Genomic DNA, 18598 nt, shown 5'->3' with positions numbered 1-18598 from the left:
AACAAAGAGGAAATGATTCATTCTGGGTGTCATGGAGATTTGACAAGGAAAAATGAAATGAGTTATATGATGAGTATTGAGTTCTTCAGCACAAAGTTATTCCAGAAGTCTGGCCTTCTATATCACCATCTCAGAGGGTATGAAAGAACCTCATTCTGAGTTTGTAATGCCCCTTTGGCTCCAGCTAGGAGCCCACGCTTCATTAAAAACTGTGAGCTGTGCCAATTTGTCTGGGGCTTTATGAGGTAGATGAAAGGGGGCCTCGGAAGAGACTATCAGTTGCAGCCTGCCTCAGGCTGGGTGTTTGCCCCCAGACCCGGGTGGTGGGATGAGGGCACCAGCTCACCCACTTCGCTTCAGGCTGGGCTGCCCTCAAGGGCCAGGGCATTGATCCTGCTTGGCATGTGGCTCCAACCTTGTCCCCAGGCTTCTTGAGGCTCCACAGTCAGCCTCACACTTTCACGGGTTTATTCCTGGTGGCAACTGGTCTTACAAGGTAGGAAAGTATGAATTTGGAGCTTTGCGGTCATTTTCATGTAACAATGTTTTAATACATAAGATGTTAGAGTCAAGCTTTCTATGCTTTCCAAACGGTGTCTGTATTTTGGTTTTTTAATGTACTCCCGAGCAACGCTGTCTGCCAGCTCAGGCCAAATCTGGTTAAGAAGGGCTCCTGTACCTGGAAAGGGTCCCTTGAGAAAGCACTTCAAGTCATTTATCTAGTGCTGGCTGGCTTTGCTCTTGGCTTGGAGACTGTCAACTTTCCACCAGACCTGCCGCATAGTAGAGTACATCCTCTCCGAGAGGGCAGGAGAACCAAGGAGAGAGCAGGTTGCAGGAACGTCGGCTATAAAGCAGATGTTATTAGTGGGCCTTGGGTGAGGTTGGGAGGCTGAGTACAGTAAGTTTATTTCAGCCTCCAAGGTGGGCCACAAGACTGTGGTTGAGAAGGAAAGCTGCTCCCATTTGGCCAAGCCTGGCATCCTGTGAATCCCCAGACGAAGAAACACTTCTGCCTGGTTTGTAAATTCAGAGCCTGGGTCTGGAAGGAGTGATGTTGATGAAATGCAACATTTGGGCCACAGCCTTGAAAGCTGTCAAAAAGACACTGGTAGAGAACTAGGAGCAAGCAGTTCAAATATCTTATGACCACCCAGTTTTCATTTTGCTTTGATTATTCTTAAAGTAAGAAGCCTGATTAGTGACAACAACAGGAAGGAAGAAGGAAGGAAGGAAGGAAGGAAGGAAGGGAGGGAGGGAGGGAGGGAGGGAGGGAGGGAAGAAGGAAGGAAGGAAAGAAGGAAGGGAGGAAGGAAGGAAGGAAATCAGAACTGGTGGAAACTCATTTTCTGTCATTCAGTGGGGGGCCTCACTGTGTGAGTTACAACCATGTTGCTGGGACTGTAATTGAGGTTAGGCTCTATGCCCCACATTTGATATGGGGAACTCAAGGTCTTCCTCCTATAACTCTGACAACTCTGATGTCTTTACTCTGAAAGGGAATGTGGGTAATTCAGTGTTCCCACCTCCCTCACCCATGGAGTCTAAAGAGACTCTTTGGTATATGGTGACATTTACCCACTGGTGCCCACTGGATAACTGAGTGCTTGCCTAATACTTTGTGTTTGGATTCTCTTTCCTCCCAGAGATTTAAAATCCAGGATAATTCTTTGACCCTGAAATTGACCCAGCTTTAGATAAGATTACCCTACATCTTCAGGGGTCTGCAGTTTCCCTGAGTACTTTCTGACCAACCCCCTGGTTAAAGGTCTTCCTTGATATTTCACCTTGCCAAGGTCTTCCTCCCACACCTTTTATTCACATATCCCCTTCGGATGATTCTAGTAAAATGCTCTGATGATTATTTCTAGAATTGGAACCACATGATGAAACAGAATGAAATATCTCATTGAGCAGTGTTTATTTCAGACTCAAGTTATGTAACTCTGTATGTATAATGGACAACAAACTTGAGGAGACCCAGAGAGATTTATGCACAGTGCTGCACAGAATACATAGATGGAAATGTTTCTCATGGATTTGTCTGTTGTGCAAAATTGCCTTTTCAAAAATGAATAATTTTTTGCCACCCTTTTAAAAATTCATTTTTTAAATGAAGCATATTAACATACGATGTTAGTTTCTGGTGTACAATATGATTCAACAATTCTATACATTACTCAGTGCTCATCAGGATGAGTACACTCCGTAATAATCCCCATCACCTATTTCAGCCATCCCCCACCCACCCCCCTCTGGCAACCACAAGTTTGTTTTCTATATGTAGGAGTCTGTTTTTTGTCTCATTTATGTTGTTGTTCATTTGTTTTCTTAAATTCTACATATGAGTGAAATCATATGGTACTTGTCTTTTCTTTGGCTGACTTATTTCACTTAGCATTATATCCTCTGGATCCATCCATGTTGTTGCAAATTTTTGCCACCCTTTTGACCTTATGGAAATCAGGACTGATTTGTGAGTCTCCGTTTTGTCTTTCAGGCCAGTCCCTAGAAGTGAACTCTGTGCAGTGGTACAGCTCCTTAGGCTGGATGGGGTGTTTAATTGGGAGAGGGTTAAAAGGGCATATCTTCTACTTTCTGTACCTCTTCGAGAGGTCCAACTGTGGTGCTCCAAAGCCTACATGTATAAAACAGGAAGCACTGAGACAGACTGGAAGCCAGGGCACATCCATGACAAGTATTTTTAACCTCCGGACTTCAAGTGTGTCGTTATCGAACCCTGAACTCACCGCTCTGCACGTTCGTTCATTTTGTGGTGCTTTCCTTCTGTACTCAGCCTTATCAGTTCTAGTATTCAGAATGGTTTCTTTTTCCTGTTGTGATCTGTGATCATTAACTGCAGGGTTTTGTTGGTTCAGAGTTAGGAGTGGGCAGTTAACCCTTCCAAATATAACCAGAGTGGAGATTAACCTAGAATAAATAGGGCTGGGATTTAATGTAGAGAGCAGCACGGAACTAGGAAGTTGGAGATAAAGCTGGGCCCGGGGAAAAAACCTGAAAGCCAGATCTTTGGTCTCTTTTTCTCCACCTTTCTGCATTGTTCCTCTCACACAGAGTGCAGTTCTGTGTGCTGTCTCTGTCCTGCCATCATGTGAAACACAAGTCCATACTAAGGTAACAGTGGTGGAATGTTTCTTCCTTCCCAGGGGCTTCAGGGTAGAGAGAGTACTGAGTGCAGAGGACACTGCTTAACTCCAGCAGAAAATGTCTAATGATGGACTTTGGTGGCATTTAGTTAACAAAGGTTGCTTGAAGGGTAGACTTTTACAGTGAGTTCTAAAATCTACTAGAGAATTGTCAACTCAGATCATTTGTATACCAGCCTACTCAGAGCTTCATGTATTTTATCTCTGTGTGACATAAAGGTGGACAATAAATTGGCAACTTCTCCACTAATTAACACATAGGAAATTGAGGGAACTGAGTTTAGAGACTAAGAAGAGACTAGAAACCATCACTGATTTTTGTTTGTTTGTTTGTTTTTGAGGGTGGAGGTTTAAAACAACAGAAACGTATTCTCTCATGGTTTTGGAGGCTAGAAGTCCAAAATCAGGAGATGGTGGGGTCATGTTCTCTCTGAAGGCTCTAGGGGAGGATCCTTCCAGTTTCTCATGGAAACCATCAGTGTTTTTTTTTTTTTTTTTTTTTTTACATTGAAGTATAGTTGACACGATGTTACTTTAGTCTGAGGTGTACAACATAGTGATTCAACAAGTCTGTACATTATGCCTGGCTCAGCGCAAGTGTAGCTACCATCTATCACCATAAAATGCTATTACAGTACCATTAATTATATTCCCTGTGCTGTGCCTTTCATCCCCATGACTTATTCATTCCATAACTGGAAGCCTGTATCTCCCACCCTTTCATTCATGTCTCCCATCCACCACCCCATTCCCTCTAGCAACCATCAAGTTCTCTGTATTTATGGGTCTGTTTCTGCTTATTTATGAATTTGCTTTATTTTTTAGATTCCACATATAAGTGAAATGATATATTTGTCTTCCTCTGAGTTATTTCATTTAGCATAAATATAATACCTTCTAGGTCCATCCATGTTGCTGCAAATAGCAAGATTTCATTCCTTTTTATGGCTGAGTAATATTCCATTCTTTATATATACTACGTCTTTTTTATCCTTTCATCTATGGATGGACCCTTGGGTTTCTTCCATGTCTTGGTTATTGTAAATAATGCTGCAGTAAATATAAGGGTGCACATACCTTTTCAAATTAGTGTTTTTGTTTTCTTTGGGTAAATACCCAGTAGTGGAATTACTGGATCATGTGGTAATTCCATTTTTAACTTTTTGAGGAGTCTCCACACTGTTTTCCGCAGTGGCTGCACCAGTTTGCATTCCCACCAACAGGAGGCTTCCTTTTTCTCTACATCCTCGCCAACACTTGTCATTTTTTTTTTTAATTTTATTTTAGCCATTCTGACAGGTGACATCTCACTGTGGCTTTGAATTGAATTTGATGATTAGTGGTGTTGAGCATCTTTTCATGTGCCTGTTTGCCACCATCACTGGTTTTTAAGCTAATTTCTTTCTGTTGTGTGACCTAACACCTACCTGGTGATTTCCAGGAAGTAGATCTCAGACTCTTAGATGAAGGCTTTTCACGAGGTGTTAGCAAATTAGTATTGCGTGATCACTGGCAAAATCACCTCTCTGCACTCCCACTATGGTTACAAGAATTTTGAATTACTGCTTTCTCTATGATCAGATATTAAACATATATTTCTTTCTCCAATTTGTATATTCTGAGAATTTCTAATTATATCAGATATTTGTTTCTGATACAAACTGACATATATAAATTAGCTGTTGAAAATTACTGTATTATGAATGAAGATGAATGGTTCAAATATTGTTTTGATAAACCAAAAACCAATGTATAGAATTCTTTGAACTTTCTGTTAGGGATTACATATCAGTTTTCAGTATTTGGTAGTCTGTTGTACTGTACTATTTTAAAGTACCAAATTATCACATTTTACTTGGTGTAGTATGTTATTATTTAAAATAGTTGAAATCTGAATCAATTCTGTCTCAGGATCAGGAGCAATGACTCACTTTTTCAACTGAAAGGAAAAGACAATCTGATGCACAGTCTACAAGTCTAGACAGATCTTTTTGTGGAAGACGCAAGAAGCAACTATATTGTGTTGAAAAGTTCTGTTGCAAGAATATTTCTCATTCTTGTTGAAAGGTTTTTCAAGCCAGTGGAATATGAACACAGGAGTACTGATTTCTAAACATGATGAAACAAAGAAGATGAAACAAGCCATAAATTCATTCTTTGAAACAAAAGCTATAGGTTGGTATCAATAAAACAGTTTTTACAAAAAAAAGGTCAAAAAAGATCTTAGAATTATTAAATGGGAGATAGTATTTGAAGATGTAAAAAGCAAAGGAAAATATTTGATGCTGGCTCATAATTATCTTCTCTCTAATCTTCAGACTATTAGAGTCAGAAAAAGCTTTTTTCAGAAGCTGGAAAATTTTTCATGAAAATGGATGTGTGATTTAAAGATGACAAGTTGCTTTTTTTTAAAACAGCATTGAAGAATATTAAATAATAGCAATTTCTTAACTTTTTACTGTTCATTACATGTTTTCATTTTCATGTCAGTGACTTCATTTTTGAACATGAATTTATTTGAAAGTACTTTATTTTAGAATGATAATGTATACTTAATGTTTATATTTATATAAATAAATTTTTACAGGAGATGATTTTAGTTTATAAATGTTCTATTTGAATGTATTTTATAGTTTTACTGACATTTTATAGGAGATAATTTAAGTACAATTTAAGTCATTTTGTCCCATGTTGTAATCAATACTGATTTCTGCTCAGAAATATGCTAATTTTGATTTTTAAAAGAGCTTTGACTTCAAAAATTATTTCAGGCTCAATCCACTACTCAAATAATTTGCATTCAAAGTTTAAAAAATATCTGTTAGGGGTGCCTGGGTGGCCCAGTTGGGTAAGCATCCAACTTTTATTTTTTTTTTAGAGAGATTGAGAGAGAGAGGGCGAGGAAGGGCAAAGGGAGAGAAAGAATTTTTTAAAGATTTTATTTATTTGGGAGAGAGAAAGAGCACAAGTGGGGTTGTGGGGGCAAAGGGAGATATAGGGGGCCCCTGGCCCTCCATTCCAGGGCCCTGAGATCATGACCTGAACCTAAGTCAGATGCTTAACCAGCTGAGCCACCGAGGCACCTCTGGAGAGAGAAGAGAGAGAATCTTAAGCAGGCTCCACAGGGCTCGATCTCACCACCCTGAGATCATGACCTGAGCTAAAATTAAGAGTCAGGCACCCCATGTGTGACTCTTATTTTTGGCTCAGGTCATGATCTCAGGGTGGTGAGATCCAGACCCCCAACTGGTTCCATGCTGGCCATTGGAACCTAATTAAGATCTTCTCTCCCTCTGCCCCTCCCCCTGCTCACGTGGGCTCTCTCTCTTTCTCTTAAAAAAAAAAAAAGATCTGTCAGTACAATATGTTTTCAAAGAATTTTATCATCACCATATTACCAATATGGAAATCAGGAGCTGTGGGATACATGTGGGATACTAATGGTCATGTTTATATAGTTATTGGTATAATTTAATAATCTATACTTGCTATTTCATAAAAAATCATTAGAGCCCATGACACTATTAATCTTCCCATGACACTATTAATTCTAGTGGATTGAAAAATTAAATTTTTTCAAAATATTATCGACAAGTAGTTTTGAAAAGTCAAATAATGTTAAATGGCTTATTATAGAAAACAGTAGTTGCTTGTTTTTCCACCCTTACCCAGTCCTGATCCCCAGAAGCAATAATTTTGAACTCTTTTATATGTATTTTTTGGCATTATCTTAAATTTCAAAGGCTTCTCAATTTTATATATTATTTGACTTCCTTCAGTATACTCCTCAATTTCTGCTCAAACATAACAGTCTTTCCATTGTTATGACCATGTTAATATTTGCCCACTAAGCCTAGTAGTAGGCTATGGTTATTTTCCTTTTGAACAACTTTTCCTTCTACCTGAAGGTAATATTATCATAATGACATCATTTCATCTGTTTAATTTTCTAAGAACACCTGATGAAGTCTCCCTCTAACTCCCAATAGCTTCACAGAAAGCTTATCAGTACTTTTCCTGCACAGCAACCCTGCCAGATACTTTTTTTTTTAAGGTTTTATTTATTTGAGAGAGAGAGAGCACAAGCAGGAGGAGGGGCAAAGGGAGAGGGAGAAGCAGGCTCCCCACTGAGCAGGGAGCCCTACATGTGGCTTGACCCCAGGACCCTGGGATCATGACCTGAGTCAAAGGCAGACGCCTAACCTGACTGAGCCACCCAGGTGCCCCTGGCAGATACTTCCTTACTTCCTTCCCTCTCAGCTCCACTGGAGGGGGAAGGCTTTGAAGGCAGCATCTGTTTACTGTGTACATTACCCACTGCTTCTCTGAACCTCTTGTCTGGAGTCTCCCTGATCAGTTTCTCCAGGGGAAAACATTGCCAGAGTACAACCCACACCTTCTATGGCAGGGATAGGAGGGGAAGAGCGCCCTGGTAGGGTAGGTAGTGGGAGCAAGAACAAAGCCTAAGTGTTCCTTATGTAGACTTTTAGAGAGGCCCTCTCTTTTCAGTCACTGGCCTCATCTCTAACAGGTGCCTTGAATGCTGAAGTTTTCCAGGAGTTTTTTCTTAAAGCCCTATCTCCCCTCCACACGCCCCCTGCCTTACCATTTCACGTTCTGAGTTTAACGTTTCCCCAACGCTAAGTCATTTGCAGTTCTCCTATTCACTATCATTGTTTTGATTCAGGACTATAGGTGATTTTAGTTTCATCAAAAATACATAGTAGTTTGCTTTTTATTTGCCTTGTTTTGAGATGATTTTTGAGAAGGGATTGTAGCTTTGTTCTTCCAACCTAGAACTGGATGCCTTTTATAGATTTTTTTTAAAGTCTTTTTTTTTTTTTAAGTATAGTTGACACACAATGTTACATTAGTTTCAGATGAATAGCACCTTCTCTATGCTATGCTAGTCTCACCACAAGTGTAGTTACCATCTGTCATCGAACAACACTATTATAGTACAATCGACTATATTCCCTTAAAGGCTTTGTTTCTATTTTCTGGCCTGCGGCCTATGGTGTGATGGTCCAGTGGTCCTTCACCCATAGGGATTCATAGGATTTCTTTATTTTCAGGAGTTGTTCTGGTTTGGGCTCTTTGGTAGCAAAGAACGGGTAATTTAAGCTCGCAAAATCTAAGGACGAGCTGAGCGGCCAGGTCTCAGAAGCGGCCAAGACTAGGGAAGCTCTAAGCATCTAAGTAGCAGGAGCCCCTGGGTGGTTTTGAGAGGATTGCACCCCAACCACCCCTGTTCTGTTGTCACTTCACTCAAGAGTCAGATTCCAAGCAGAAAAAAATCTGATTGTCCAAACCAGGATCACAAGCCCATTGCATGAGCATTCTTAGCCAAAAGAAGGAGAAGGGTTGTTGGCAGGCAAAACAAAGCAAATAAATAAATAGATGTCCACCCAGGTGATAATTTTATAGGGTTGGAGAGGTTAATGGAAGCTGGCTTTGCTTTTTTGAGATCTTTCAGGCAAAATTCTCCTTGGCATGTGCTAGGGCTACTGGCAGGTCACTTTTATTACAATGTGCCTGCTTGTTACAGGCTGTGAACTTAGAGACACAGGGCACTTGCCACCAAAAACTCATCAGAATTTGCTGAGGAAGACCTCTTGAAATGGTTTCCATAGACTGTTTAGGGCTACAATTCTTTGGAGCAGAATTAAGGAATCTTTCTAGGAAGAGAGGGATTTATTGACTTATTTGAATTAATTAGTTAATTTTTTTTTTCACTCAAGTTTGAACAGTTCCTTTCTAGGAAAAGTCCCTGATATAATCTTACAGTTTTCAGTGGGGAGAAAGCGTAGCTCTCTACTCCAGGTTCCTGTGAGGGCTCAGGGTCACACATTTCAAATTTGCGGGGCGGTCAACAGAGCAATTTATTACCCAAAGCTTTAGGAGTCAGCTTGACTTGGTCGTTTGAGAGAGGGAAGAACAATCAGGCATGTTTTCCTAAGTCCTTCTCTTTGCAGATGAAATGGCAATCTTTGTAGCCAGGCACCCATCTAAAATAACATCAATATTTCAGTCTCAAGGGGCAAACCAGTCCCAAACGTTTGTGAATTGTCAGCATAATTAAACCAAGAGTCTGGCATAGCCCAAAGACATTTCCCAGAAACTTTAGGCCCCAGAGAAGAGTTATGTCAAACAGATAGAACAGTTTCAGATTTCTTGAGAAAGGGAAAATTACAGTAATATTTATAAGGGGAATCTGAACAAATCCAGTGTTTTCCTAAAGTCATCACTTTTCAGACTTCAGCATGAGAGTGCTTTTGAATAAATAATCTGGAGTTGGTGTGAATTTTTGGTGTTTGGAAAATTTATTAGCAAAGTTAACCTCAGGAACATTGCCCTCTTCTGGAAGTACTATTACACGTCTTTTCTACAAAAAGTCAGAATAATACAATATGAACTTAACAGATACCAGGTCTTTTTTCCAAACCTCCCCAATCAAATGAACATGTTTCAGCCAACCAGCAGTTGAGATACAAATAGAAATGTTGAGTTTGAAATGGTGCCAAAGTTAGGGCTCAAGAATGGCAATACACGCTGACCTATTTAGCTGTTTTCAAAAGACTAGGCTGTTGACAGATTGCTGTACAACATTTTTTATCTTAGGTAGCCCAAGCAATCCATAGTATAATTCTTACTTTCTAGAAAAGGAAGCTGAGCTAGCAAGGGAAAACATGAGAGACAAGTATCGAATCTAAGGAAGGAATTAGGCAGGCACCAAAATGATTTCAGTTTGTTGTTGCCATTGGATGTGACATGGCCCCTGAGCCCTACTTGGAAGATATTGTGACCTGAATGAAATGGACTGAATTCAGCCAAGAACAAACGTAGATTAATCGTCAGGGAGATTTCCCAGTTAGCACAAATGTACGGAAGATAGGAAGAGATTTGTTTTTCTTGCTGGATTTTTAAAAGACAATGGCATTGAGACGGGGTTTGATCAGTTTTGTCAGCTAAGTGGCCTAAAAGAGGGGGTTACCTTGGGTTGCAACCACCTGGAATAAAGTACCTTGCCTTGCTGAGCTGTAAGAAGTCCTAAGTAAGGAATTTGTCCTTTTCTGATGTTAGCCTCAACAATTCCGTGATGACAGGGTGATTTCTGATAATTTCTGGATAAAAACAAATTCAAATGAATTTCGCCTCAACATTATCATGCTGTTACGTTTTATGTGTCCCAATTTGGATCAGTGAATATTTTTGAGCACCTCCAATTTTTTTTTTACTAACCCTAGTGTTAATATCAATGCTTCTAGAATATTTACAATAATGAATTTCTTGTGAAACATAGCATGCAGGTCATTAATCCCTTTAAAATACAATTTAGTGCAATATTTCATGACAGGAAGTGAGCAGGATAATAAAAACCTTTACCACTTAAAACCACACTTAATATTTTTATGGCCTAGTTGGCCTGACAAAATAGTCTCTGTGAGTCATCACTTCAAAGTGGGTCCTGGGGACTTATTAAAGACATAACAGCAGGCCTCATGTCCATTGTATATGGTCCTCACAAACTTGAACTGCTCAGGCAAGACCTTTTAAGAGGAACACTGTAGAATGTCCTCATGTGTCCCATGGTCTAGGAAACCATGTAACCAGGTACCTTTATTTTAAAACTTTCAATCACATTTCTGACAGCTTAGTCTTGTATGGTTTTAAATTTATGTATAACTGACCACATTCTACTGACTAAAGAAATCGTAAAGCCTTACATGATCCTGTATAGCTTGTTGGAGTTGAAATAATTCTGTCAAGTTCATTAAGGTAAAGATTTAACTTGGGGCCCTTTGCAAAATATGGGTTGAGAGAAGAACCAATTTGCAATGAACCAGTCATCACCCCAGTATTTGGGCAATAGCCAAGATAGCCCTAGCACCACTTTTAAACTAAAATAAGAGCAAGGACAGGAATACAGAAGTCTCTTTGGTTTGTACATAGGACTTTTTAACCTTACGGCCACTATCTTTAACAGTAATATCTTAGTCTCTTTTCTTATAAAGCTCTAGGGGTCAGAAATCCTCATTGTTTACACTGATACCCTCGATAATGTAGCAAAGTGTTCATAGTAAGAAATACGTTCTATTCACCTTATCTAAACCTTACAATTTGAAAGCTATTTCCACCTCTCTTTAGATTTCGAAGGAAATGCATTCTGTCATAACTTAAATATTATTAATTGAGTAGGCTCTGTGCACTAGATGCTATTCTAGGCACAGGAGATTGAGTGGGGACAAATGGAGTCCCTGCTTGATAGAACTTACATTCTGGTGAATGTTGACTTATGTAGTATATTCCTTTTTACCTGTGAATTTGACAGGCCAGAAGCCTCTGTTGCCCATTTGCAGCCTTCCAAGTTCCTTAAAGGAAGCCATTTATTAAAACTAAATGATTATAATCTGGCTTTCTTTTCTCTTCACAACTTTTCAACCTTTTTTGAGCTACCCCAAATGTGTACGTTGCCTCTTGTTTTTTATTCTTCTAATACCCTAAAAAAGAAAAGAAAGTAGAAGGCAAACAAACACAAAAAGCCCATAGAAACAGATGCTTGGGAATGTTGTTATCCATCCTATGTCTTTAGGAATAGAAGCATTTTGAAAGCAGAAGCTAGGCCTATTTTTAAGTAGACCTACCTGGGTTTGTTCGTTCATTCATTCATACAGTAAGCATTCAAAATTATTTATGGGAATGTCTAAACCATAGAAATGTACAAGGAGAGCCTTTTGGCTCCCTGAGCAGCACCATGGCGGTCGGTAAGAACAAGCGCCTTATGAAAGACGGCAAAAAGGGAGCCAAGAAGAAAGTGGTTGATCCATTTTCTAAGAAAGATTGGTATGATGTGAAAGCACCAGCTATGTTCAATATATGGAAAAACATTAGTCACAAGAACTCAAGGATCCAAAATCGCATCTGATGGCCTCAAGAGTCGGGTTTTTGAAGTGAGCCTTGCTGATTTGCAGAATGATGAAGTTGCATTTAGAAAATTCAAGCTAATTACTGAGGATGTTCAGGGCAAAAACTGCCTGACTAATTTCCATGGCATGGATCTTACCCGTGACAAAATGTGCTCCATGGTCAAAAAATGGCAGACCATGATCGAAGCTCATGTTGATGTCAAGACTACCGATGGTTATTTGCTTCATCTATTTTGTGTTGGTTTTACTAAAAAATGCAATAATCAGATTCAGAAGACCTCTTATGCTCAGCACCAACAGGTCCGTCAAATTTGGAAAAAGATGATGGAAATCATGACCCACGAGATGCAAACAAATGACTTGAAAGAAGTGGTCAATAAATTGATTCCAGACAGCATCGGAAAAGATATAGAAAAGGCTTGTCAGTCTATTTATCCACTTCATGATGTCTTCGTTAGAAAAGTAAAAATGCTGAAGAAGCCCAAGTTTGAATTGGGAAAGCTCATGGAGCTTCATGGTGAAGGTAGTAGTTCTGGAAAAGCTACTGGGGATGAGACCAGTGCTAAAGTTGAACGAGCTGATGGATATGAGCCACCAGTCCAAGAATCTGTTTACAAGTCAGACATTTAATGGTGACAAATAAAAAAATCATATTTGTGATGTTTAAAAAAAAAAAGAAATGTACAAGGAGAAAATAACGTTCACTCAGAGTCCCACCCCACAGAATTAACTCCACTTAACATCTTGGCATAATTGCTCCCGGTCTTATAAGCATTTAACATGGGGAATAAGAGCAACCATCACCCTAATAATAAATGCTAACCCTGCTCAAGAGTATTTAACTCAGTCACGGTACCCATTAGGTGCTTAATTATATTCATTTACTAAGAAGCAGAATGAATGGTTTTCATGGAAGTTTCTAAAAACATTGTTTCTCTGAGATGCAGCTGAATGGCTTGCTGGAGCTCTTACTGCAAAGTCCTCACATCCCAAGTCCCACTTCAGGGTCCTCACCACTCTGCCACAGAGCTTGTCTGTGTACATACAAGTATAACCCGGCAATGGCTCTTCTGTTATCTACAAAATATTTCGGTGTGGGTTTGGTGGTTGGGCTCTACTGAACTCAAAGACTCTTGTGAATGCAGACTTAACCACAAATGATTAAATACACATACACACACTCTCTCTCTGTACACACACACACACACACACACACACACATACACACACACACACACCCCATTGGCTAAAATAATTACAAAATGTTTAAAATAAATCATTTTTGACAGTGATTGCCCCTGGGGGAGGGGTAGCAAGTTACATTGGGAACTGCCCCAATTTCTTCTCAAGTCATGTATCCACTGGCTGGGAGGAATTTCCCAGCAAGCCTGTCCCACCCATTTGATCCCCTGGCAGTCTTATTTCAGGGATTGAGTGTGTCTGAGGTCAGCCCTGATAAGTGACACAGAGGGAGAGGATTCAGGGCTGCTGATGCTTCTTGCAGGGAAAGGGATATTTTTCTGCCTGGGTTGGGGTTGTGGTGGGGTGTTAAGAAGGGCAGATTAGCTCCAGGTGCAGCTTGTTTCATATCTTGCCTTCTCTCCTCTTTTCTGAACCAAGTACAGGACCAGACATGTTTGGTCTGCCCTTCCCCCTGCCCAAGTGGCAGACCGGGCCGGTGGAGCTGATGGGGCTGAAGGCAGTTGAGAATCCTGATCCGAAGCCCTTGTTTGACTGCAGGCCAAGCATTTCAAACAGCAGGCCTTTCATAGCTGGGAAAACCCCTGCTAGACCTGCTGGACATGCCACACAACCACATACGGCTCAGCTCGTGTCAACAGAACTGATAACCAAATTGGGCTTCTTGGCTTCCTGTCCTTGGTAGCCTTGCCAACCCGCTACCCTCCAAGTCCCAATTAACACGCGGCTATGCTAGAACCATGAGGTGGGAGCTGAGGGTTTGTTTACCACATAGTTAACAGGCAAATACAACTTAATCACAAGGAAAACAGCTTTTATGAGAATCATCTTGAAGTCCTTCCACAGCCCTAGTAAACCCTCCAGGAAGCCAAAATCTAGAGTTCCCTCTTGACTTTGTTGCTGTTGGAAGGGAGGCCAGTAGGGACAGGTGGAGAGGTCAAAGGTCTTGCTTTTTGACCGTCTACAGCCATCTGGCTAAGCGAACGTCTCTCCTCATTCTGGAGGCTTAAGTGATCACCCTACAGGAGCCCTCTGTGGTGGACTGCAGGTGACTGGAAAGAAACACAAGGTTGTGGAGAAAAAAAAGAAAATCTAACTTTTAACCAGACCCCACTGAGCACCAGGCAGTTTTCACATACTGTCTCTGTCCTTATTCCATACACCTTGTTTATTCTTCTTTACAAAGGAGAAAAGCCTTGGCGAGGTAAGTCACTTCTGAAGATTGCACAGTTTTTAGTGCAAACCTAGGATTTGAACCCAGTTCAGGCAAACCCCAAACTCCACTTATTTCCATTCCACTTCTTGTTCTATCAGAATATCTGGGTTCTAGTTGGGGCCCAGGAGTTATTAGTCATGGGATGCTAGGCAATAGCTTAGCATCAATTTCTTTATCAGTAAAATGTGGTTGTGGGAGAATCAGATTTGCCGATGTAAAGTTGTCAAGCATTGTGCCAAGCCCGGGAGTATTACTCATATTAAAGAAAGGAGCACTGCAGGGCTGGGGACTGGCCTCTCAGAGTCACAATTTATTATTGCAAGACTTGGGTTAAAAACAAAGGGTGGATGTTTTATTTGAAATTCCAATTTTTTAAATTAGTAAGCATTTTATTAAACATCAAGATAGGTTTTAAGACCTAGGGTACTTATGAGTAGAAATAATGTCTGTCTTTTGAGTTTATAATATAATCCTTGGGAACTCAAACTTAAGTATTCAAAAAGAGTCGATCATAGTGAGGGTGGTTGACTGCAGATGTTCTTAGTTATTTGCCCAGCACCATTTTCCTTTCTCTTTCCTAATAAGACCTTAATTTTGTTCATTTAACCTCACACCTGCATACTCACCCCATCCCTAGGTCCAGATACAAAGATAATGTGAGGAGAGGTTTGCTGGGCTTTCTGGGAGAGCTGAAATTTCAGCCCAGGTTGGAAGAAATGATCATTTCTCAGACTGTGTAATCTATACCTACTGAAGTTTTACACATAGGTTTAAATCATCTTCCCATGTAAAGAATTATTTTCTCTCCTTTTCATGTATACAAATAGAATTGTATCAATACTATCATTTATTAAAGCTAATTTTTAGCATTATCAAAACATGAGAATATAAACGAAGTCACAGTCTTGCAATTAGGTTTTCTGGTCTTAAGGCAGTGGTAACATACATAATCCCAAAGCTGAATAACTTTACAGTGCTGCTGGTCTATGGGATTAAGGGGAAAAGGGTGGCACTAGAGATTATTACTACAGTTCTAAGAAGAGACGAGGTTGAAGGAGTTGAGGGAGGAAGAGAGTCTTAATTGGGATCTCGAAGGATGATTAGAATTTGTATAGTTGGAAGAGGCAAGGAAGGTCTTTTCAGATTGGGAAAACAGCTTAACAAAAATCACAGAGATAGGAACAAGAAAGGCATTTCTGAAAAAGAGTTGATTCCTCATTTTGGAAGATTGGGTAGGCCCTTGAGTACCTCATTAAGGAATACTGATTTCAATCTCTGTCACTGGAGGGCTGTTTAAAGTTTCTGAGTGAGGAGTTACATGATGAAACCATTGTTTTAGGGAAACTCAACTGAGGATATTGGACATTAGTCCCCCAGATTGTATCAGTGCTATGGGCTGTTATTAATTCCCTACATAATACTTTCTTTTAGGTTTGTGGGACTTTTTTTCCAGGTCACTTAGACTTTTGGAGCTGTGTTAATACTTAGCATGCTGGCTGAGTAATGCTCATTTGCTCTTTTCAGTTTCTTACTTTCTTTTACTTTGTCTCTGCCTCTCTCCATCTCTAACACACTCATATGATGATACCCCCCCCACATGTATTCCTCTCCCCTCTCTCCATCCTACCTCCACCAAACAGACTTGCCTTTCCTTATTACCGTCCATACCCTCAATCTTTGATTCCTTATTTCCCTGGTCAGTTCTTTTTTAAAAAGATCAAAAGAAGAAAATCCTGGAATAAATTTCCTTTTTAAAATATTTCATTTATTCAGAGCCTATTATGTGCCAGGTACTGTGGTTGCTTCTGGAGGCACCAAGTTAAAACATGGTACCTATCTTTTAGTGTCAGTATAGTGGGGAAGATGAACAGATTATAATACAATGTGATAAGAACTCCATTTAGAAGTATGAACAAGAACTATTAATCCGTCACTGCGTTGATCCAAAGAGGCCAGCTCCTTGCTTGTTTTTCTTCCAGGAAACCAGGACACAATAATGTCTAGATTTGGCTAGTCAGATGTCTTTCCTCAGGACTTGAGATCTTGATTTAGTGAAGCAAAGAAACTAGGAAAGAAAGAATTCATTTTAGGCAGAATTATTGCAGTGCTAAGAATGTCAGTGGCAACATCCATTGACCAGCGCTGGTGTTGACTGCTGTACTATTATCTTTATTACCAGACTGGTCCTCTGGGGGTAATTCTAGCTGTGACCCTGGCTGCTTTGGTGCTCTTTGTTCCTACTAGTTTACTGAGTTTGTCCTAAAGACTCTTCAGCAATTCTGGGGGCAACCTCTTATGTCTTAATACATTTTTATTTTTGGCTGAGATCAGAAATGCTTTGTGTGGCTTACAACTAAGCACCCCAGCTATTAGTATAAGGAGCGACCGCAAACCGTCAAGGAGATTAGTGCAGGGGAATTTGAGTCTTGTTGGACTAAAAGCAGTGAAAAATCCAGCAATATTTAAGGGATGGCAAACTGTAGCACATGAAATACAAAGAAGAAATAACTAAATTATAGCTTATATTATTGGGTAATAAAGTGTGCATTGAAGGCCACTACCATAGACCAGGATGATGGGCATGAGAAGTTCAACAGCCAAAATATTAGAGAGTTACTTCTAGTGGCTCTGAATGGCTTCAAGAAAAAATGTGAAGTTCAAGCTCCTAAATTATTAGCTTAGAAGAGAGGTAAAAATAAAACAAGGTGAAACCAGAGAGGGAGACAAACCATAAGAGCCTCTTAACCATAGGAAACAAACTGAGGGTTGCTGGAGGGGAGGAGGTGGGTGGATGGGGTAACTGGGTGATGGACAATAGGGCATGTAATATAATGAGCACTGGGTATTATATAAGACTGATGAATCACAGGCCTGTACCTCTGAAACCAATAATATATGTTAATTAATTGAATTTAAATTAAAAAATGTTTTTTAAAAAAGAATACTCTTTAAGGTGATGGATATGGTAATTACCTTGATAGTGGTGATTATTTCACAATGTATACATATATCAAAACATCGAGTTGTATACCCTAAATATATACCATTTTTATTTGTCAATTATACTTCAATAAAGCTGGAAAAAAGAATACCTTTTATACCCTCCCCCCCAAAAAAGAACTGCAGCCTGAAATTTAGGGAATTTCTATGATTGTGCTGAAATAATTCCTTATCTCCTTCAGCTACAGAGCTGAGATTACTATAGACTAAACAGATTTGATCTGGGTTGTGCTAAATTACAAAATCAGTTGGATTTGCAACCTTACCAGATCTTTTATTTAATAATGAAGATGTACATTGGGAAAGAATGGGATCCAGAGAATTTAAAAGAAAGGTCATCCAACTTCAAGTAAGTTCCATTTGCTAGTTGTGGTAGATAGAATAATACTCCCAGACGTCTTAATCTTGGAACCTACGAATATGTTACTTTACATAGCAAAACAGATTTTGCAGATATAATTAAGGCTAAGGACCTTGAGATGTAGAGATTATCCAGAGAGGCCCAGTCTAATCACATGAATCCTTAAATGTGAAGAACCTTTCCCAGCTGTGGTGAGAGGGAGACAGGGCCATGCAAGAAGGGTCAGAGAGAGCTGCAGCACGGCTGACTTTGAATGTGGAGGAAGGGGATCACAAGCTAAGGAGTGGGGGCAGCCTCTAGAAATTGGAAAAGACAAGAAAATGGATTCTCTCCTAGAGTCACCAGAAGAAAATACAGATACCTTGATTTAAGCTCTGTGAAACTCATGTTGGACTTCTATCCTATAGAACTGTGAGATAATATATTTTGGTAATTTATTACAGTGACAATAGAAAATATACAACCCAAAGAAGTTCCTTCTCCATTTTCTGATAAGGCTGTTCCTTCTTAGATCATATAACTCTTTCACCTAAGGGATTAATTTACAAGGAGAAACCATTTATCCTTATGTCTGCCTTATCTATCATTTATTTTCTTTGGATCTATAAGCAAAGTTACATCCTAGTATAGCAAAATATAGACTCACACTTGGAGAAGAGTGTTACACACCAATAAAGTAAGATTAAAAAATTTTATCAGCAAAAATCTGGAGAATATGTGTGGGTAT

The 18598-nt window shown here is 39.7% G+C and overlaps 1 long non-coding RNA gene and 1 pseudogene across 1 annotated transcript in view; both read left to right on the top strand.

Annotated features, from left to right (window-relative positions):
- The first annotated feature begins 315 nt into the window (after positions 1-315).
- LOC141370151 (uncharacterized) overlaps positions 316-18598 on the top strand; it is a 96007-nt gene continuing 77724 nt past the window's right edge. Inside the window, exon 1 of the long non-coding RNA XR_012373957.1 lies at positions 316-496. This is a non-coding gene — a long non-coding RNA (uncharacterized lncRNA). The remainder of the gene's footprint in view (positions 497-18598) is intronic.
- Positions 11923-12754, top strand: LOC141369898 (small ribosomal subunit protein eS1-like; annotated as a pseudogene).

Source organism: Callorhinus ursinus, unplaced genomic scaffold (genome assembly GCF_003265705.2).
Source record: "Callorhinus ursinus isolate GAN/ISIS: 27379988/994484 unplaced genomic scaffold, GSC_fseal_2.0 scaffold27, whole genome shotgun sequence".
Lineage (NCBI taxonomy): Eukaryota > Metazoa > Chordata > Mammalia > Carnivora > Otariidae > Callorhinus > Callorhinus ursinus.
The sequence above is the reverse complement of the archived record's forward strand: the minus strand, read 5'-3'. Positions and strand labels throughout refer to the sequence as shown.